The sequence below is a fragment of the Mesoplodon densirostris genome, chromosome 15 (assembly GCF_025265405.1).
Source record: "Mesoplodon densirostris isolate mMesDen1 chromosome 15, mMesDen1 primary haplotype, whole genome shotgun sequence".
Lineage (NCBI taxonomy): Eukaryota > Metazoa > Chordata > Mammalia > Artiodactyla > Ziphiidae > Mesoplodon > Mesoplodon densirostris.
The window spans coordinates 64,246,623-64,269,315 of NC_082675.1; the positions used below are offsets into that span (position 1 = coordinate 64,246,623).

The window sequence follows — 22,693 nt, forward strand, 5'->3', positions numbered from 1 at the left end:
AACAGATGGACTCTGTTGCAGCATCTCATTCCATGATTCCTGCCCGCTGTGAGCCCAGGTGGTGGTGGTGATGCTCAGAAACTGGCAGCCCAACCTTAAGGCTTGGGGGCCACCTCTCAGCTTTAGAAGAAGGACTTATCAAGGGGGAAGGCAGTTCTGGCCTTTAAGTGTAGAGAGCTGGAATGAGTGCTGACTGAGACCAAAAGTGGGACCTGACCCCAGTGTGATGTGAATCGGTTGCAAAGCCTGACTTTGCCTGTTTTTCTGCATCCGTAGAAATCAGATAACATCTCCTTTTCTTTTTGTATGAGATTTTGCGAAGGGGAACATAGTAACGGTGTAAAAACCAAAACTTAAAAAGTCTGCGGAACTGTGGGATAGTGCCACTAACATGTTTGAGAGGCGGCTGATGGACCGTGTAAAAGCCATACCCCGTGTACCATGGCCCCATCCTGGAAAAGACAAATGCAAAACGCAAAGCATTTGAATCAGGGCAAATGACTTTCCCTGGGCACCGATTGCCCCTGAAGGAGAACCCTATGCCTTCTTCCCTAGAAGGTCCAGCTCAAATCTCACCTCTCTGCTGCTCAGTGATGGGTTGCTTCTTTGCTCTGCTTGCCTTGCCTTGAGTTTACTCCGGTCACACTTGCCCTGGTGGTCTTCCAAAAGTCTGGGTTTGGTGTGTAACCCTGGCGAGCCGGTCAGCTCTTGGATGGCACGGGTTGTCTTTCTTCTCTTTCTTGTCTGGAACCTGCCTAACTCAGGGTTGGACAGACAGGGCTTTTGGGTAGTTGTTCTCTGACTACAGCCCACAGTTACGAGGAGCCCATAGTGTAAGTGCCTGTGGGTGTCCAGAGTGGGCTGAGAGATGCGCATGGCAGGTCATGGACTTAGAGACTCATAGTCTGTCAGCACTGGAAGAGACTTTAGTGATTATTTGTCATATGTCCTGCCACTTCTCTCCCCTTTTCCACCTATCAAATATTCAACAAATACTTTTGGAGTACCTTAAAGATGCTAGGCCCTGTTCTGGGGACAGGAGGTATAGCATTGAACAAAATCCCTGGCCTTGTAGAATTTTTATGCTGGTTGGCACATAATAAACAAACGAGGCAAGAAAATACATATTGTGTCAACTGGTGATAACTGTGCAAAGAAAAATCAAGCAGATAAGGGGAAGAGAGAGTACCAGAGATGGAGAAGGGGCAGGGGGTGATATTTTAAATAAGATGATTAGGGAAGGTGACATTTGAGTAGAGTTCTGAAACAGGTGAAGGAGCAACCATGTGGATATATGAGAGAAGAGCATTTGTCTCTGGGGATGTGAACAGCATGTGCAAAGGCCCTGAGGTGGGTGCTTGCTCGTAAGCTTGAGGTGTGGCAAGGAGACCAGGGGCAGGAGTGGTAGGTGGGAGGTAAGCAGAGAGGTAGTGGGGTGGGTGTGGGTGTGGCAAACACCACAGAGAGCTTCTAGGGCCTTCACAAGGACTCTGACCTTTGCTTTGACTGAGGCGGGGAGCCATCACAGGGCTCTGAGCTGAGGAGCACCATGATCTAACTTGGGCTTAAAAGGATCCCTCTGGCTGGTGAGTGAATAGACCCCAGGAGGCAAAATGTGGAGGCAGGGAGATGTAAGTGGTTCATGTAGTCATCCAGGCAAAGGGTGAGAGTGGCTTGGACCAGCTGGCAGCAGTGAGGTGGTGAGAAGTGGATGGGTGCTGAAGCACCTTTTTTTTTGTAAGTTTTTTGGCCACGCTGTGGGGCATCTAGGATCTTAGCTCCCAGACCAGGGATGGAACCTGTACCTCCTGCAGTGGAAGTAGAGGGAGTCTTAACCACAGGACTGCCAGGGAAGTCCCTGGAAGCATCTTGAAGGTAAAGTCAGGAGTTCATGACAGATGAGGAAACTGGTCCAGAGAGTGATTTGGACCGAAAAGGAGTGATTTACCTAAAGTTGTACAGCTAAGTGACAGACCAGGACCAGAATAGCCAGTTTTAACTGACGTCTTTGTCTGAACCATGCTTCCCCTTGTGCTTCATGTGTCTTTCAGCTTATGGATGTGAGCTTTGTGTGGCTGTGTGTGTGTGAGTCTGAGTGTGTGCTAGTGTGTTCTTGCCTCCATGGGTATGGGGGGAAGGGGAAGCTGTGCTGGGGCAAGTGACAGCAACGGGAGAGGAGTGGGCAGGGGGCATTTCAGCTGACTGCCTGTTCCCATATCCGTCCTGCTCATGCCTCCTGGCACCTTCAAGCCCACCTTCTTCCATGCAGGCTCTGCCGATCCCTGGTCCTGGCTAATCTGCTTTCATAAAGCATCCCTTCCCCCATCCTCTCTGACAATGGAGAGGAAAGATTGAACGCTTAGGCCATCATTCTGACTCCTCTTTTTTTTTTTTTCACTTGTAGTTCTCTTGGTCCAAGTCCCAGCTGACCAGCTCTGTGACTGGACATCTCTCTGTGGCTTAAGCTGAGATGGGGACTTGATGGAGTGGCAGATGGGGTAGGAGGGAGAGGACGGCTCCCACAAGACCGTGGGCAGGAAGACTGACCTGGTGACATGCCTTTGTGTGTCTCCAGGAGGAAGTGGACACAAAAACATCACTTGGGAGAGATACCCATGACACCAGAAAAGAAAAGGGATTCCCACTAGAATGCTGAAAAGAACCCACTGGGCTGTCCCGAGGCCTGAGATTCCTCCTCATGGTTTTGTGGGTGAGTGTCCCTGATTCTGGCACCAGCTAGCTGTGACGTGGGGTCAGGAATTGCTTCCCTTGGTTAGCTGCCTTAGATATGCTATCCAGGAACTCATACAGGACTTTAGTAAGTCCTTTCATATTTTAGCATGAACTTCATCTTTGGGTATTGACTGCACAAAGATGCAAGTGTCAGTTCCCAGTTATCATCCACCTGCCAGAATGGACACCGTAAAGGACTTTTCACTTGTTTGCCCCGAACCACTGCTTCCTAACAGGGTCCATTACAATTACCTGGGGGCTCTAAAACATTAATTTTATATAATATGAAACACTGTAAAAAGCTATGCAGTGACAAATCCCCCCTGTCCCCCACAGTGCATTGCTCCTCACTGTGTTAGCACTGTTACTGGCTCTGTGGTACCCTCTCAGAGTTTCTCATAAAAGCAAATATTAAAACAGATTTTTATTTTCTTTCACCCAGTTTTGTACAAAATATAGCATACTGTACACATTGTTCCACACTTCACTTTTTTCCTTAATATATTTTGGATTTTTTTTTTCTTTGCGGTACGCGGGCCCCTCACTGTTGTGGCCTCTCCCGTTGCGGAGCACAGGCTCTGGACACGCAGGCTCAGCGGCCATGGCTGACGGGCCCAGCCGCGCCGCAGCATGTGGGATCTTCCCGGACCGGGGCAAGAACCCGTGTCGTCTGCATCGGCAGGTGGACTCTCAACCACTGCGCCACCAGGGAAGCCCTACCACTGCAAGTTATAGATGTATGGGGGGAGAATTCAAGAATTTCAGATTCTCAGACTCTACCCTAGGCTGATTGAGTCTGAACTTCTCAGAGACTTACATTTTTAGAAAACTCTCCAGGTGATTATAATGTAGACAAAACTCTTAACTAGTTGTCTAACCTACATAAACCATTTTGGTCACTAGGATGGCGTCCTTCCTCTGCCTTTCCTGAACAATTGTGGTAGGCTGAAAAATGGCCCTCCAAGATATGGTCACTTCCCAGTCCCTGGGACGTGTGAATATTACCCAAGATGGCAAAGATGTGACTGAGTTCAGGATCTCGAGCTGGGGTGATTATCCTGGATTATCCAGATAGGCCCTAAATGCAATCACAGGTATCCTTATGAGAGAGGGGCAGAGGGAGATTGCAGACAGACACGGAGGAGACCACGTGAAGATGGAGGCAGAGGTTGGAGTGATGCAGCCACAAGCCAAGGAGCACTGGCCGCCACTAGAAGTGGGAAGAGGCAAGAAACAGATTCTCCTTTAGAATCTCTGGAGGAAGCATGGCCCTGCTGACCCCTTGATTTCTGTCCCGTGCCTCTGCTGTCCTACTTCTGGCCTCTAGAAGGGTGAGAGAATGAACGTCTGCTGTTTGGAACGCTAAGTTTGTGGTACTTTGTTCCAGCAGCCTCAGGAAATGAACACAAGCATCTACACATGTTTCTGCTGCTAGAGAGCCTTTGCTTAGCGTCTTCCTCCTAGAGGAAGGGACACCTAGAGTCCTTTTCCTCCTTCTCTGTGCCTGTTGGTATTCTTCTAGTCTTTAAAGCTGACCAAACTCTTACCTCCTCCATGAAGGATTCCTGGACAGCCCATCTCTGACCTGCTATAAGGTCTATTGTTGGTTCCCATAAATGGTCTTGTATTTTCAGTTAAGCTCTTGTGTGGGTCTAGGTTTCCTCTGGAGACTGTATGCTACCTGTGGCAGGGATGTTTCTTGTTGTTCTAAAGCCTGCATGGTGAGGTATTACTTATGGTTCTAGGTAGTTTCACTGTAAGAATCTTTGCCGTGGGCAGTTTAAACGGAGGCAGTTTCACTGAACATTGGCCATAAGACAGTTTTGCCAGGAAAGATAAAATAATGAAAATAAAATAAAGAGGGACATTAAAAAGAATATAATGAAACACAAAAAATTAGTAACAAACTTTAAAAAGATTTTATTGTCAAAAAATGAAAATACAAAAAATATTTGAATACATTTAGAATGCGTGTAGATTCATGGCTAAAGTTGTGTTTGGGTACATCTTAGAGAAAGCGATAATACTTCCTTTCTCAAAGTCAGTCATTAAGAATTTAGGATCTAATGTTGGATGTAAATTCTTCACAATGTTAAAAAATTTGCTGAAACTGTCTCCAGATTTCCCTGGAAGTAAAACAAACAGATGAGGGATGCTATTTCTTATCAATACATGTAATATATATAACTGGTCATACATATCTGGTCTATATTTCAATGTTCCATCACATGCCCGGTCCTTATATTTCACTAAGTCACATAAGCCAGATTCTGCACCAAATACCAAAATTCTGTCTACATCATGTTCTCCACTATTAAATAGCAAATTTTTTTTTTCACATTTTCAAGAAAATTATATTCATCAGGAATCACGTAAACATTTCTTTTTGGGGGGATAGGAGGCACTTAACTCTTCTTTGGCCTCCAACTGCTAATATTGAGTGACGAATTTGGTACAGACAGCCACCTTTTAAAATGTGCCATAGTTTGGTGAACTTTTGGTTCTGATGGGTGGGAGAGATGACTGTGCTCATGAAGGATCTTTAAACTGGCAAGTGATCCTTTTCTGGTATAGTATGCAGCTTGGATTTACACTCTCTTATTTCACACATCTGGTAAGTTTCCTTATTACCATATTTTCTATCAAGTCGATATACATCTTGACTGGTTTGACCAAACTGTTAACCAGTTATTTTAACTTTTACAGCAAAATTGCCTTACTGCCAATTAGTTGTGTGATGAAACTGCTTATGGCAAAGATGTTTCTGGTGAAAATACCGGAAATGACTACTCACAGAGGACTTGGGGGCCATTGGTAACCTGACTGTATATACTCCTCCTTCCTCTCCCTCTCCACTCTGCCATGTAATGTTGGCTTCCTTTTGTTTGTAGAGTTAGGAAATACTCAAGTTAGAAAGTGTTAAGGCTGGATCGTCTACCCCCCAAATTTATACATTGCAGTCCTAATCCTCAGTACCTCGAAATGTGACTGTATTTGGAGAAAGGGCCTTTGAAGAGTTAACTAAGGTAAAATGAGGTCATATGGGTGGGCCCTAATCCAATATGACTGATGTCCTTAAGAGGAGATTAGGACACAGACACACACAGAGGAAAGACCACGTGAGGGCACAGGGAGAAGTGGCCATCTGCAGGCCAGGGGGAGAGGCCTCAGGGGAAACCAAAGCTGCCGACACCTTGACCTTGGACTACTGACCTCCAGAACTGTGAGAAAATAAATTTCTGTTGCTTAAGTCTTCCAGGCTGTGGTACTTTGTTACAGCAGTGCTAGCAAACTGGTACAGAAGGGGCCTGCCTACTCTAGGAAGGAATCCCTTTACAGCGTTTCAGAGACCCTTGGCCTGGCTACTGTCAGCAAAGAGGAGCCCACCGCTTCCTGTGGCAGTCCATTCTATTGTTGGGCAACTCTAGGTCACATTCAGTTTAGTTCAGTCACATTCAGTGTTTCCTGCATACCTATCTGGTCTTAGAAACTGGTTGAGTGGTGAGGACACAGTCCTTGTCCTCTGTGAATTCACAGCTTGATGGGGACAGGAGAAAAGTCAAGTCAACAGCGATAAGGACTGGACAAGAGATTAACTTAAGTGTGAAGGGAGCCTTGTGGCAGGATCCCTGGCCCATCCTGGGAGGCAGTGTGAGGGTGACATCGTGGCCCCAGAGGTGGAGATATTCAGTGGCATGTTAAAAAATCTGTATTAGTTTCTGTCGGCTGCAATAACAAATTACCACTACCCTGTGGCTTAAACAACAGAAATTTATTCTCTCACAGTTCTGGAGGCCAGACGTCCGAAATTAGTTTCTCTGGGCTGACGTGAAGGTGCCAGTAGGGAGGTGTTCCCGTTGGAGGGTCTAGGGATGAATCCCTGGTAAGGTGGGGAGTAAGGTGGATGCAAATTCTATCTCCACCAGTTGCTGCTCTGCGGCCTTGGACCATTTTGAATCTCAGTTTTTTCTTCTGTAAAATGGTGGAAAAGAATCCAACCTTTTAGGATCCAATGAAACCATCTATGTAAAACACCGGTCACAGCGCTCAGCTCCTTGAAGGCACTAAAGAAACGTTAGCTGAATTTTCAAAACATGCTCTGATTTAAATAGTTATGTTTCCCCAATTTCCCCTGGAGCTGCCTCAAGAATTTCACTGTTGAAATTTCCTCAGTAGTGATACATTTGAATAGGTTAAGCATTTTTTTTTCTCCCCACTAAATAACCTTACCTCTCTTTTCACCTGGGGAGAACTGGGAAGAGGACCACGCTTGAGACCCCCACGCCTTTAATGGCTCCCATTGCTTGTGGGATTAAGCAGAACACTACTCTTTACAGCCTGCCAGCATTCCAGAGAGGGCAACCCACTGCGCTCTCAACAAGTCCTCCGTTTTGGCATCTCTCTGCCTTTGCCCCTGCTGCGTCTTCCTCCTGGAAGACCCTCCGCCCCTCCTCTCCTGTACTCCCTTCCCCATTTCCCTGCCTCTGCTTGTCAAGCCCAGGCTGCCCTCAAGGCCTATGTTCTCCTCTATGAATCTTTCCAGATTGACCCTGAATAATGGGCCACCTTCAGATTTCTGTCCCCAAGCCCCTCTTAGGCTTCCTGAATGACCATTGCTTTATTCTCCCATGTTAGGTAGTGTAGTCCTGCACCACTAGGTTCATAGTTTCTTGAGAACATGAGCTACATCTCACTCATCTTTATTGCCCTTGTAATTATGATAAGCATAGAGCCTTCCATGCTGGATAAATACTGAGTTGAATCATAACTAAGTGTTCTTCACTTTATGATCATTTTCCTATCACAGGAGAGGCTGGAGCAGGAGAAACGTGCTGGGTGCCTGGGGGAGGGGACAGGGCTGGGGGACAAGGAGAGGTCCACAGAGGCCAAGATGAATGTTGAAGCCCAAGCTTTTGGGCACCACAATCTCGCCAAACGTGGGATCTGCAAAAATGCAACTAAGAGCCTCACCAAAACCAACCAGGGCCTGGGAGAAAAGAATGTTGGTTGTGTTGTTTACTGTTTCATTACTTCTCTGAAATCTTTGGAAACCCATCAGTGTAATTATCCCAGACTCTCACCAGGGCCTGGAGTTTTTGAGTCCCATGGCTGGCATTATTTGGGCTCAAACTAGAGAAAACATAATTTGCTCTTCCTGTTTGTTTTATTCAAAGTCTACTGAATGGGGTTCATCATCACACTTGGGCTGCACCCCAAGGAGCCTCATGTTTTATAGATCCCGCTTCCTGTGAAGGAGGGAGTGGGTGCAGGATTGGGGAGGTGACTTCCTATTTCATAAAAGGGGCATGAGGAAGGATAGGAAGATCATAGGTGCACCAAGAAACGAGGCTTTTGTGGGCAGAGTCAGGGCCGAAGGGGACACCAAAGAGATCGAAGATACACAACCTGTTCCTCAGGAACTTATGCTGAATTGGGTCCTGACTTGTTTAATCAGCTCCATAGCAGGGATTTATTGGGTGTTGGGTACACACACAAAACTGAGCTAGAACAAACCAGTTTTGACCAAATTATGCTGGTATTCAGTCTCCAGTGCTGCTGCTTGTCCTATTGGGTTGTCTCCTCCCTTTCACTTATTTCCAGGTATCCAGGAGGGTTTCACTTGCATGTAATCCAGGCTGCAGGCCAACCATGTACGCGTCCTTCCAACCTTTAGGCCAGAGCCAAGGCCCTCCCTAAGCAGGCTCCATGCTGCCTACCTAGTTAATTTCCATGCTCCTTCACTCACTGGCACCAGCTCCTTCCCTGATCTCTACTTTCCTGCCTTGGCTCGTGGTATTCCATTTACTCACTCCTCGCTTCCACTCTTCCTTCCTTTAGCAAAAAATTCTTATGCTAACATTTTCCTCTGGCCTTGACATCATTCCATGCATCTCTCCTTGTCTAAATCCTTGCCCTTCCAGTTCTTTCTTTTGTTTTTTCAGCACTTTTTTCAATTTTTATTTTCTTTAGATTAAGAATATTTAGTTAAATTCTTAAACATTCTGTTTACAAAAGTTCAAAATTTACTTGGATTCAAAAAAATCCTCCTTCAGCCGCTCTACCAAATTAAGAAAGATTGAGATATGATTGACATATAACATTATATTTTTTTCAGGTGTGCAACGCAATGATTTGATATTTGTATATACTTTGTGAAATGATCACCACAATAAGCCTAGTTAACATTTATCCCCACATATAGTTACAATTTTTTGGCTCCTTTTTTTTTTTTTTTTTTTTTTTGCGGTACGTGGGCCTCTCACTGTTGTGGCCTCTCCTGTTGCAGAGCACAGGCTTCGGACGCGCAGGCTCAGTGGCCATGGCTCATGGGCCTAGCCGCTCCGCGGCATGTGGGATCTTCCTGGACCAGGGCATGAACCCGTGTCCCCTGCATCGGCAGGTGGACTCTCAAACACTGCAGCACCAGGGAAGCCCCTCTAATATGTTTTTGGTAGAGTCTTTAGGATTTCTATATATAATGTTATATCATCTGCAAATAGTGACAGTCTGTCTTTTCCCCTTTCAATTTGGATGCCTTTTATTTCGTTTTCTTTTCTGATTGCTGTGGCAAGGACTTCCAATACAATGTTAAATAGAAATGGTGAGAGTGGACATCCTTGTCTTGTTCCTGATCTTAGAGGAAAAGCTTTCAACTTTTCCTCATTGAGTATGATGTTAGCTGTGGGTTTGTCATAAATGGCCTTTATTATGTTGAGGTATGTTCCCTCTATACCCACTGTGTTGTTGAGAGTTTTAATCATGAATAGATGTCAAATTTTGTCACATGCTTTTTCTGCATCTATTGAGATGATCATGCAATTTAAATTTTTTGTTTTATTAATGTGATGTGTCAAATTGGTTGATTTGTGGTATTGAAACATCCTTGCATTCCTGGGATAAATCCCACTTGATCATGGTGTATGATCCTTTTTATGTACTGTTGAATTCAGTTTTCTAATAGTTTGTTGAGGATTTTTGCATCTATGTTCATCAGGGATATTGTTATGTAATTTTCCTTTTTTGGAGTGTCTTTGTCTGATTTTGGTATCAGAGTAATGCTGGCCTTGTAGAATGAGTTTGGAAGTGTTTTCACCTCTTTAATCTTTTGAAATAGTTTAAGAAGGATAGGTATCAACTCTTCTTTACATGTTTGGTAGAAATTCCCTGTGAAGCCATTTGGTCCTGGCCTTTTGTTTGTTGGTAATTTTTTGATTACTGATTCAATTTCAATACTGGTTAACAATCTGTTTGTATTTTCTATTTCTTCCTGATTCAGTTCAGGAAGATCATATGTTTTTTTCAGGTTGTCCAATTTGTTGGTGTATAACTGTTCATAATATCCTCTTTTGATTGCTTGTATTTCTGTGATATCAATTGTAATTTCTCCTCTTTTATTTCTAATTTTGTTTATTGGGGCCCTGTCTCTTTAAAAAAAAAAAAAGAACCTGGCTAAAGGTTTATCTATTTTGCTTACCTTAAAAAAAAAATCCCTTAGTTTCATTGAACTTTTCTTTTTCTTTTATCTTCTTTTTTATTGGTCTCTATTTTATTCACTTCTGCTCTGATCTTTATTATTTCCTTTCTTCTGCTGACTTTGGGCTTTGTTCTTTTTCTAATTCTTCTGATGATTGTTTATTTGAGATTATTCTTGTTTACTTAGGTAGGCTTCTATCTCTCTAACTTCCCTCTTAGAAGTGCTTTTGCTACACCTCAGATTTTGGAAAGTTGTATTTTTACAGTTTTTTCTGATTTCCTCTTTGATTTCTTCATTGACCCATTGCTTTTTTAGTAGCAAGTTTAGTCTCCATGTGTCTGTGTTTTTTTCATTTTTCTTCCTGTAATCGATTTCTAATTGTGGCCAGAAAACATGCTTGATATAATTGCAATATTCTTAAATTTATTGAGACTTTTTTTGTGGCCTAGCATGTGATATATCATGGAGAAAATTCCATGTGCACTTGAAAAGAATGTGTATCTGCTGTTTTTAGATGGAATGTCTTGTAGATATCTATTAATGGTGTAATGTGTCATTTAAGGCCACTGTTTCCTTATTGATTTTTGGTCTGGATGATCTCTCCATTGATGTAGTGCAGTGTTAAAGTCCCCTACTGTTATTGTATTACTGTCAATTTCTCCCTTTATGTCTGTTGATATTGCTTTATACATTTAGGTGCTCCTATATTAGATTCATATATGTTTACAAATGTTGTATCCTCTTCTCAGATTGACCTCTTTAACATTATATAATGCCTTTCTTTGTCTTTTCTTATAGACTTGGTTTTAAAGTGTACTTTGTCTGACATGAGTATTGCTACCCCAGCTTTCTTTTCTTTTCCATTTGCGTGGAATATTTTTTCCCAGCCCTTCACTTTCAGTCTGTGTGTCTTTATCTCTGAAATGAGTCTCTTGTAGGCAGCCTATGATTGGTCTTTTAAAAAATCGAATCAACCACCCTATGTCTTTTGATTGGGGCATTCAGATCACTTAAACTTAAATTGATTATTGGTAGGTATGAACTTATTGCCATTTTGTTACTTGTTTTCTGGTTGTTTTTGTAGTTCTTCTCTGTTTTCTCTTTCTTATTTTAGTCAATTCCCTTGTGGTTCATGCTTTTCTTTAGTGTTGTGTTTGGGTTCCTTTCTCTTTAATTTTTGTGTATATATTATAGTTTTTAATTTGTGGTCACCATGGAATTCATATAAGTTGACCTGTAACTATATCTACTTGTTTTAAATTGATAATCATCTAAGTTCAAACACATTTTAAAAGATCTATGTTTTAGAATCTCTCCTCCTACAACATTTTATGTTTTTGATGTCATATTTTACATCTTCATGTCTATTCCTTAATATTTTATTGTAGTTATAGTTGGTTTTACAATTTTTGTCTTTAATCCTTTGTATTAGCTTATTTAAGTTGTTGATTCACTGCCTTTACTATATATTTGCCTTTACCAGTGAGATATTTCCCTTCATGTATTTTCTTATTTCTTGTTATGGATGTTCTTTTTTTTTTGGTCACAGAAGACCCTTTAACATTCCTTGTAAGGTTGGTTTAGTGGTGATGAACTCTTAGCTTTTGCTTGTCTGGGAAACTCTTTATTTCCTTCAATTCTGAATGATAATTTTGCTGGGTAGGGCATCCTAGGTTGTAGGGTTTTACTTTCAGCACTTTAAATATATCATGCCATTCCCTTCTAGCCTGCAAAGTTTCTGCTGAAAGAGTGGCTGATAGCTTTATGAAGCTTCCCTTGTATGTGACTCTTTGCTTCTCTCTTGCTATCTTTAAAATTCTCTTCATCTTTAACTTTTAATTATGGTATATCTTGGTGTGGGTCTCTTTGGATGTATACTGTTTGAGACTCTTTGTCTTTCCTAGACCTGGATATCTGTTTCCTTCTTCAGATTAAGGAATTTTTCAGCCATAATTTCATCAGATACATTTTCTGCCTCTTTTCCTCTCTTCTCCTGCTGGGACCCCTGTAATACAAATGTTTGTACCCTTGGTGTTTTCCCAATGAGCCCTTAAACTATCCTTATTAAAATTTTTTTTCTTTTGCTCATCTGATTTGGTTATTTCCACTCTTCCATCCTCCAGGTCATTTATGCATTCTTCTGAATCATGCAATCTTCTGTTAATTCCTTCTAGTGTGTTTTTTATTTCAGTTATTGCATCCTTTAGCTCTGATTCATCCTTTTTTATATTTTCTAGTTCTTTGTTGAAGTTCTTACTGTGTTCTTCTATTATTCTCCCAAGTTCAGTGAGCATTTTATTACTATTGCTTTGAAGTCTTTACCAGGTAAGTTATTTATTTCCATTTCATTAAGATATTTTCCTGGGGTTTCATCATATTCTTTCATCTGAAACATATTCCTTTGTTTTTTCATTTTGTTTTACTTTCTCTGTCTGTCTCTATGAAATTAGGTCAAAAAGTTACCTATTCCAGTCTTGAAGGTGTGTCCTTGTGTGGGAGCATCCCTATGCAGGCTGCATGTGCCCAGTGGCTTTGGTGGGAGAAATGAATCTGAAGTGAGCGCTGGCCATATCCTCTCCTGGGTTGCCCTGGCAGCCACTATCTTGGTGGGAGGTAGGGCTGGAGTCAGAAGTGCTAGAGCCGGAGCCAGGTGTGAGCCAAAGCTTTTCCCAGGCACAACGGTGGTCACCACTCTATGGGGGAGGGGGCAGGGCCAGGGCCTAAGGGGCTGGAGCAGGAACCTTGAGGGAGTTGGGCTTTTCCTTTATGTGATTGCAATCTCTGCCTTGGCTAGAGGTGGGGTTGGGGTCCAAGGGGTTGGAGCCACTCTTCTGATCTGGTTCTGCTTTTTCCTTGGTACTCACATGTGCAAAGGCAATCATGGTCTCCACCTTAGAGGGGAGTAGTGCTGGAGCAGAAGGAGATGAAGCAGGAGCCCAGTGCAGGCTGGGGTATGTGTTGAGGCCATCCTGGCAAGCTGGCCAGAGCACTACGCAGTTTTCAATCTGGGGCCTCTGTGCTGGGACTGGAAGCAGTCAAGACTGTGTGCATGCTCTTCAAGAGTGGACTTTCAGTTTCTTTACAGCCTTCTGGTAAACCTCACTGGTTTTCAAACCAGCTAAGGGAGCTTGTTTTCCCTGTGCTGGACCCCAGAATTGGGATGCCTAATATGGAGCTCAAACCTTTTGCTCCTTAGGGAAGTTCCCTGAGCCTGTGATGTCCCTCTCATCTTCTGGATCACCCACGAGGGGTACGGGTCCTGACTAGATTGCTTCCCCTCCCCCCCCCACTAGACTCTGTGTGGTTCTTTCTTTATAGCCTTGGTTGTAGAAGAGCCATTCTGCTAGTCTTCATGTTGTTCTCAGTGAGAGTTTCTGTATATGTAGTTGTAGCTTTGATGTGTTTGTGGGGAGAGGTGAGCTCAGGATTTTTGATTCTGCCACCTTGATCCTGCTTCTGGTTCCTTCTTAAAGCTTTTATGGTCAATCATCTCACAACCACTCTTTCTTTTGAGATTCTTTCCAATTTTTATCTCGAACTTCAAACAGCACCATCCTTATTCCACACTCAGCAATTCTGGACTGAGTGTCTCTGCTGCCTAGGGAATGTTCCAGATGATAACATAGAAACAGACAATGCACAGCACAGACCCTCAGAGCAGCTTACAGTCCAGTCTTGATTTGGTCTCTTTTTACAAGAGTATTTTTAAAAAGTATAAAACATAGTACATTGATGTAAAACATTCAGACAGTACAGAGTCTAAAAAGGGACAAGCCAAAGCACAACTTTGTGGAGCTTCTGGGTTGGTGAACATGTGGAGGTGCTGGGAGAGGGCAGAGAATCTCTACCCACCTTCCTGCATTCCTTGTCCTGTGCATTTCTTCCATCTGGCTGTTCCTGAATTATATCCTTTCATACCAAACTGGTATAATGACATGATTGTCTATGTAGAAAATCCCAATGAATCTACAAAAAATCTTCTGGAACTTATGAGAACTAAGAAAAGAACAAATGAAACTCAAACTTAGCAGAAAGAAGGAATCAACAGAGATCAAAATAGAAATAAATGGAATAGAGACTAGAAAAATGATAGAAAAGATTAAAAAAAGAAGAGTGTATTTTTTGAAAAGATAAACAAATTTGAAAAAACTTTAGCTAGACTAAGAAAAAAAGAGAGAAGGCTCAAATAAAGTAGAAAATGAAAGAGGAGACATTACAACTAATACCACAGAAATACAAAGGATTATAAGTGAATACTATGAACAGTTAAACACCACAAATTGGATAACCAAAAGAAATGGATACACTTCTAGAAACATACAACCTACCAAGACTAAATCATGAAGTAATAGAAAATCAGAACAGACGAATAATGACTCATCAAAAACTTCCCAACAAAGAAAAGCCCAGGACCTGATGGCTTTACTGATAAATTCTATGAAACATTTGAAGAAAAATTAATACCAATCTTTCTCAAGCTCTTCCAAAAAAGTGAAAAGAAGGGAAAACTTCCAAAATCATTTTATGAAGCTGGCATTACCCTGATCCCAAAGTCAAACAAGGACACTGTGAGAAAAGAAAATTACAGGCCAATATTCCTGATGAATATGAATCTAAGAGAGCATATCTTAGTCATTCTCAACACACACACACACTCGCATGCACACACACACACACACACACACCAGAAACTAGGTGAGGAGGTGATGGATAGGCTAATTAACCTGATAGTGGTAATCATGTCACAAAATATGCATTAATATATTAAATCATCACATTGTACACTTTAAATATATACAGTTTTATCTGTCAATTATACCTCAATGAAGCTGTAAAAAACAGCACTTCTTTCCTTTCTCCTATTTCTACTCTCCAGAGGTAACTGGGGACACCAGTGTCTTCTGTGTTTCTTCTAGAAACATTCCAGACTTTTGCATTTTTTTCCTAATAATTTTGTGTGTGAGTCCCCATTTCCCAGTTGGATCACAAACAGCCAGACAAGGAGACTTAGTTTTCTCTCATGCCCCTCCACATCACCCTTTACAGACGTGGGTACACAGGACCTGTACAAATAGATTGGCATGAAATTCAGGGACAGAGAAAATTCTTTGGGGAACTTGTACAGATCTTAGTATTTCCTGTGTGTAGCTTTTTGTCTCACTTAGGGGATAAGCTCCTGGAGGGCAGGGCCACCCAGACTGTCATCAGATTTCTCTTCCAGGCCCATGACTCTTCTGGGTTGCCTCCTCCCAGGCCAGAGCTCTTAGGTGGGTCCCAGGAGTTCAAGGCATCCCCAGGCCCAAGCAAGGGCAGCCTCAGCCTCAACATCCCGCATCCGGCCACTTACATCACTCCGCTTATATTATCAAAGAAATCTCAGAGCCCAAACACCTTTGCTGGCATGACACATCTTGTAAGAAATGCAAGGGGCCCCTTTCCCTTGATGTGGTATTTGGTGGACACCCAAGAGAGAAGGCTGAGCTGTCAGAATGAGAGAGACGGAGAGGGAGCTGTGGAGAGCAGGAGTATCAGAATGAGTGATGTGCCATGTTCAGGGGTCAGTGCATTACAAAATGATTCTCGTTAATTATTTAGAGCCCACCATCTATCGTATGGCAGGTGTGGACAGCCAGGTTGGGATGTCTGCCTTTCTCTCTGAGCCACTGAGAGAGGGAAGGGTGGGGCAGCCTTGGGCCAGTCTTTGGATGGTGAATCTGGGGGTGGCCCCATCACGGGGGTTCCTGCAAGGAGTGGGACCAGGCTGAGCAGGACTCCCCATCTTTGAGACTGCTGGCATCCAGTGCCATAGTGGTAGTGGCTCTAGGGCTCTCTATAGGGAGAAGACAAAGAAAAATCACCCCTGATAATACAATCTCAAATAAGATAATGTACAGGCAGACTGAAGCCATTTGCTTAGGCACAACAAGCCAAACGGTGGTGAGACCTGGGGAAGAGAGAGGCTGTGTCTGGAAAAAAAGTCCCTTAGCTCCCAGAGGAATAAGTTTTACTCCCTCTCCAGCTTTTCCCCTTTGCTGAAATATCTCCCTCTCTCCCAAGCCACGTCTAACTGTTCATTGTCTGCCCAGTGATGGCTGGCCTCCCCCAGCATGGCCTGCTTGCCTGATGCCTGGACACCACCTCCAGCACTGGACACCTGACCTGCACAGCTGGACCCTGGGTTCTGAACGGCATCCCCTGACCACGAGAGTCTGTCTCTGCTGCCCAATTCAAGGAAACCAAGCACGCCGGTTGCTGAAGAAGCGATTCTTACCCCATTGGCTTGAATGAGATTATTGTCAGAGAGATACTGAGGAGAAAGCAGAACAAAAAAGATCTAAGTAAAAAAAGAACGAACCAGACAATCATGGAGCAGAGGCAGCAGATCTGGGCGGTCAGTGGTGTGGGCCTGGGGTCAAATGCACTGGGGTCGAACCCTGGCCCTGCTGCTGAAGAGCTGGTCACTTGGGCAAATTGACTAATCTCATCCAGTCTCAGTTTTTTCATCTAGATGAAGAGCTGATGGGAGAAGTGACTGGGGCAGGAAGCCTTCCCGGGTCCACTGAAAGTGAGCCCCAGGGCAGCTGCTGGGCACCTGGCTGAGCCTGGGCCTTCTTCCCCTGGGCCATGCCAATTGCAGTCTCACCTGGGGCCTACCTCCTGAGCTTGGAAGGAATCTGAACACCAGGAAAAGCAAACAAAGAGGCAACCACCCCGCAAAGACCATAAGCAAGCAGCCCACTTGCTCCAGGAACCTGGAGGCTCTCGTGTCTCCCTGGCCCTGGAGCTGCTGGCCGTGTGGTCCTGGATACACTGTGTTTCCTTCCAGAGTCTTGGTTTCTTCATCTTCAGAATGAGAGAGGCCCACATTTCCCAACTTTTAACATTCGCACAACTGGCCAACTTAGGGAGCTGCACAGAGCCCAAGTGAGAGGCCCACGGGGCTCCTGCCATCCGGGCAGCAGCCGAGTCTCTGCAAACGTCATGAGGAGGAGGTGTGTGTGTCTACAGTTCTTGTGTGGTTTTGTTTGCTTCCTCTTGAAATCGTACCTCCTCCGGGATCCTTTACAAACTGCTGTGAAGAGAATGAAGGACTCCCGGGACTTCCTTGTTCACCCGCCCACTGATGCACGTGCCCTTGCCTGTGTGCAGTGTGGGTGATCTTGCCTAGTCATGCTTTCAGCCCGTATTTCCACTTCAAACGTCTGCACAGCCCCTGTGCGTTCACCCCCACTGTGCTCCCATGCTCTGTGAGATGTCACTTGCTCTCTGGTGCCCGGAGACCCTGTTTTTTCATGGCTCCTCACTTGCTCTAATGATTTGGGGGCTGGTTGGCTCGTAGTTTCAGCGATGGCAGTGAAGATGTTCATGATTCTATCTCCTTCCTCCTGGCTCATCTGTTGGCTGGTTCCGAGTCCCCCCACCCCTGCCCCCTCACTAATACTTTCAATCTTCCTTACTGGAGGTGGCACCTCTGGGGGGGACTCCACACATGCCCTCGTCAAACTGGATACCACCCTTCCCCGCTCTATGTGCTAATCCCGGGTTAGGTTCTGAGGGTGCCACAGGGGATGCCCAAGGCATGGTTTTGGCACGTAAAAAATTTCTGGTTAACTTAGAGAGAGAATGAGTGAGTCATATGACAGCATAATATTGAGAGCTCTCGATATTATGATAGGGTTCCCTTAAGTGTAGGAAGTAATTCAGAGAAGAGACAAGAAGATGAAATCAAAGCAGTGGGAATTAGGGGAGGTGTGATCCAGTCCCAGAGATGGTACCCCCTTACTGTGTGACCTCCCCCTCTCTGGGCTTCAGTTATCTGATCAATAAAATAAGGAGATAGGTTATGTTAACTTAAACTCTAAGATTTAATAATTGTGAGACTTCTGGGATGAAGAGGGACTTAAGATTTGCCCCCACGTGAGGAGGCTTTGAATGAGGGACTAGAGGAGCCGGTGGGTACTTTCTTGAAGTCGCTACTCAGCAAGTCCCAGGGCTGCCCCTTGGTCGCATCTCCTCATCATGACGGCACCCTCCTCTCGGTTCAATGCTACCTCCCCAGGTTGGCCTCAGTGCTTTCTCCCTCCCTCCTCCCCTCTTCCAAGCCTAGATTTTTCCAGCGTTTGTAATTGGTCCTCTGCTTCCCTCAGACATCACTGAGTCAAGCTCAGCCAGTTCCCTCCCTCTTGATGCATCTCTTTTATCCCTCTGCTTTTGGACCTTCCTCCCCCACCATCACTGCTTTCCCTTTCCCAGAACCTTGACTCCAGCTCATCCGTCTTTGCGGAGCGTGGCTGGTCCTGGCGTTCCCCTTCCAGTGCATTCGGGGGACAGGTGCTGTTGGGATGCACACATGGAGAGAATGAGATGCTCCTCCCTCCCTGGATACAGGGAGGATAATGATATGAGCGCCCCCCTCCCAGGGCATGATGATAATCAGTGAGTTAATGCCCATAAAGTATTATAATTACTCCATGGAGTCATCTGATGGAGCGATGAGGAACTGGGCATCTGGCTCTAATTTACTTAGAGCTGGAGAATTCAAGCAGAAGCGGCAGCCTCAATTTTTTTTTTTTCTTTTTGTACCAACCACTCACCCAATGCAGAGCAGTATTTCTAAACAGAGGCTGACATTGCCTAGTGAGATATAAGTATACTGAATTCTTGATTTGGGAGACCTAAATATCCTGTTCATTACAGATATCCTTGTCCACCCCCCCCCACTGCCCCTCACCTTTGATGCATTAGGAAACAGGTTCTGGGCCCTTCAGTGACATAATATCAACCACCCAGCTGATTGGTAATTGAATAAACCTCAGCTCATTCTAGCCATGTGCTGTTTTCCGCCCCCCATCCTTCCTCCTTCCCTTCTTTCTTTCCTTCCTTCCTTCCTTCTTCCCTCCCTCCCTCCTTTCCTTCCTCTTTCCCTCCACGTGTATTGGTTGGGGTCCCTCCTACGGTGCAACCCCAGGCTGGACATGACACCAGGTTTCCTCTTTTGGGCGCCCAGGCAGCAGGGGAAGGAGAAGAAATTGCCAGCCTAGAACTCAATGGCACAGAGCCAGTTCTCTTAACCGAGTCACGCAGCCCTTGCTTCCCGTGCATCCACCAGCCACGTCTCCATCTATTGCCTCCCAGCATCTGCCCCTGCCCGGTGCTGCTCTTTCTTCTACATCTTTGCTCATGCTGTTCCTCCATCCACAGATCTCTTCCTCTTGCTAATCCGCTGAGACACAACCTTCTCCTTTCAAAAACCTTCCGAAAGCACGTTTCTGCCTCACCCCACACTCACCAAGAAGCATTTCATCCTGAATCCTGCTGACAGAGGACCGTGTCATTTAGCTGTTCATTCTCTGCATCTCTCAGGCTCTTTTGGCTCACCGCTGTCCAGACTTGCATGGCAGACAGACATGTTGTTACATGGCGGATTTGGTGGGGAAGACCATGCCCCTTGCTTCACTTGTTAGCTCTACGAGGTCAGCACCAAACCCCTTTGCCTGGTATTCCTGGCTCATCAGGGTCTGTTCCCACCTTTCCAACTGTCTAGCCATCTCTTGCCCCACGGGAGTCCCAGTCTCTGGCTGTGTCATTTCCATCATCCCTGCAAGCAAATGGCCATCCCTTGTAACATCAGGACCACCGCCCTGACCCTGTTCAGTGTCCACCTCACCCGGAGCCCAGCCCGTTCATCCATGAACTTGGGTATTACGAATACTGACTATCTCAGTCCAGGCAGATGTCTCTCCCCTCAGACCTCCTCCCGCATTCCAGCTTTGTCCCTATCAAAACATGTAAGCCTTATTTCTGTCTTCAGAGTATAATACCTTGGAAATAGAGATGTTAATTAGAATAGAAAACCAATAAACCTCAATTAATACTAGTCGATTAATGATTTGCTGGTGTTACTAGGCTACTAATCTAATTTCTGGACTTTGGTGTTGAGTCTATTGCCTATGGTAGGCAGCTGAGGTCACAGGTTCTGCCGGGCCCAGACTCAGGGGTGGAAAGGTTATGAACTCTGGTTCTGGGGGGAGGTGAACCAAAAGAATTATTAGAATAAAGTGGCAGCACCTCAAGTTAATGCCCATAAATGGTGAGTCCTTTGCAGCAAACAGTGTAGTTCTTCTGGTCCTGTTATAATTCTGTTAAGGGGAATGGTCATTTGTTAATATACATGAGTCTCATGCTTCCTGGGGACTCTCATTCTGCTAAAACATTGAACACACTTGTAAACCGAAGCACATTCTGCTCCCTGGCAGGTAGTAATGGCTGGGAGAGAAAATAGCTACTTTCAGGTCAAACGAATAAATGTTTACATTGGTCAAAGAAATTAAAACATGACCCTAGTGAATGAATTTGTAAAGCATCGTCCCCACCTGGCAGTAATTGTGCAACTGCTCTCTGTCACTTCTCTGCCCCCCCACTCCCTTGCCCACTTCTGCAGCTTCCTCTGTCTGACCATGGGAATCACTTCTGCTGGATCCTCTCTGGCCGAAACGCAGATTTAGCCAGAAACATTATACATACCTACAGATGCACAAACAGTGGAAATTAGGTGGGTCCTCAAAGATATCTGCCTGGGGCCGTGAAAAACTTGAGTGGAAATGGCCCTTCTGCAAGATGGTCTGACCTCTTCGAGGTCAGGCTTGCCTGTGGATAAACTCCTGTGGGAATGACAGTCCTCCCATCACCCGGGCAGAGACCACTCTGGTCAGGCCTCTGCTGGGGTGGGGTGCAGCTGCCTCTACTCTCTGGCCACTGGCTGCCCTTTCTCTGGGGTCCCCCACTAGCCCCTCCACGGGGCACAGAGTGCTCGTGCCCAGTTCTTTGGCCTCCTCTGCCCAGCACGGGGAGAGGCAGTGGTCTGTTCCCGGGGCCCTGAGCCACATCCAGCTTCCTGTCTCTTTTTCTTTTGTTAAAGCCAAATGCAACAATGTAATTAGCTTGTTACAATTAAAGTGACTCGACTGGATAAATTGTAATCACCCAGAATCAAGTCAGGCATCCCTGCAGGTCCCGGACATCACAGCTGAGCTGCCTCATTTGCATAATTAAAATATACAAATGATAATGGATTTTGTACTCAATTTCCAGCGGCTGTGAATTTGAGGAACTCTGAAATTAGAATAACAGAGATGAAGCCCGCCTTGAGGTAATGGGGATGACAAGTTTTGACAGTAGGGGTGTTTATAACACTAGTTTCTTGCCACAAAATAAATAAGTACAAAAAAGATTAGGGAGTGATATTAGTTAATAGTTCCATGGGCAGTGGGAAGTGGAGATAGACTATGATTACCTCAGTGAATTTACACTGCTTTTTTTTTTTCTGACAAGCTCTCACCTAACCTTAGGGGATACCATCCCCCTGATTATGAGAAATTGAGAATGAATTAAATGCATAAAAAGGGTTGTCACAAAAGAAAAAGGAGAGAAATGAAATTCGTCTTGCTACTCTTGCTTCTAGCGAAGGGTGGGCTGATGGTGAAGTGTGTGAAGGAGGTGGAGAGAGTGGGGAGGGACTGGGATGCAAAGAGGAGGGAGGGGCTGAGGTAGTCAGGGCAGGAAGGGAGACAGAGTGTAGAAAACAGGGGTGTAGGCAGAACTGAGCACTGTGGGAGCCAGAGTACAGTCACTTATGGAGAGAGATTTGAGAGTCTTGGAAAGACCCGTCTACTCAACATCTACTCTGCAGAGGGGACCAAGAATTCTGGGGGCACACATTTTTAATATAAGCACTGGTTCTCTGCCAATACACTGAATATCAACATATGAATAAGGTCATTCCTTTTCTTCCTGTAAACGAGACAAGGGCAGGGACCATGTCTCCTATTCACCTCGTGTTCCTGGACCTAGCACATAGTAGGTCCTTAATAGGTATTGACTGAATGAATAAACGAATGGATAGGTGAGACTGAGGACAGCTTGAGCATATTGGGAAGGAATGGGGAAAGACCTGAAGGCTCAAATCACCTATTTCCCCATTTTTTTCTTGGAGCCTGCAGAGCCCTGGGCATCAGTCCCTGTCTGGAATGGCAGCAAGGTGCCAGAGCCTGTGTCTCTGGGGCCAGCCTGCCTTCATCTTGCAGTCAGTTGTTGCAGTGGATGCTGGATGGGTTCCTTCTGCAGGAACAGATGGGGAGAACAGCAAGACGATAAGCTGGTGAAGGCCAGGCATCCTCCTCTCTGGGAAAGAGATCCAGACTAAGGCTCTGGGTCTCTCCCATTGATGGGCTCAGCACAGCGGCTGTCCAATGTGGCAAGGAGGGATACTGCTGGTCCCAACAAAGCCCTTGGCTGATGTGCCTTCTGACCCCACGGAAAGAGTGTGCAGGGTGAAACACTCAGAAAATTGACCAACCAGCCAACCATTATATGGGCAGGGACTTTGGCAAGGAAATGTGCTGGGGGTGATGGGGGCTGATGCGTGGAGTCCAAGGCTGAGGAGGAAGGGTGTGCAGGAACTCAGCCCCTCTGACAGGGTCTTCTGGG

At 45.0% G+C, this 22,693-nt stretch overlaps 1 long non-coding RNA gene across 2 annotated transcripts in view; it reads left to right on the forward strand.

Annotated features, from left to right (window-relative positions):
* The window catches only part of LOC132502569 (uncharacterized), a 70,603-nt gene extending 50,063 nt beyond the window's left edge, over positions 1-20,540 (forward strand). The window contains exons 3-4 of one of the 2 annotated variants that reach the window (XR_009534492.1): positions 2,576-2,710; positions 16,294-20,540. This is a non-coding gene — a long non-coding RNA (uncharacterized LOC132502569). The remainder of the gene's footprint in view (positions 1-2,575; positions 2,711-16,293) is intronic. The other variant, XR_009534491.1, reaches the window with a different exon arrangement.
* The last annotated feature ends 2,153 nt before the right edge of the window (positions 20,541-22,693 follow it).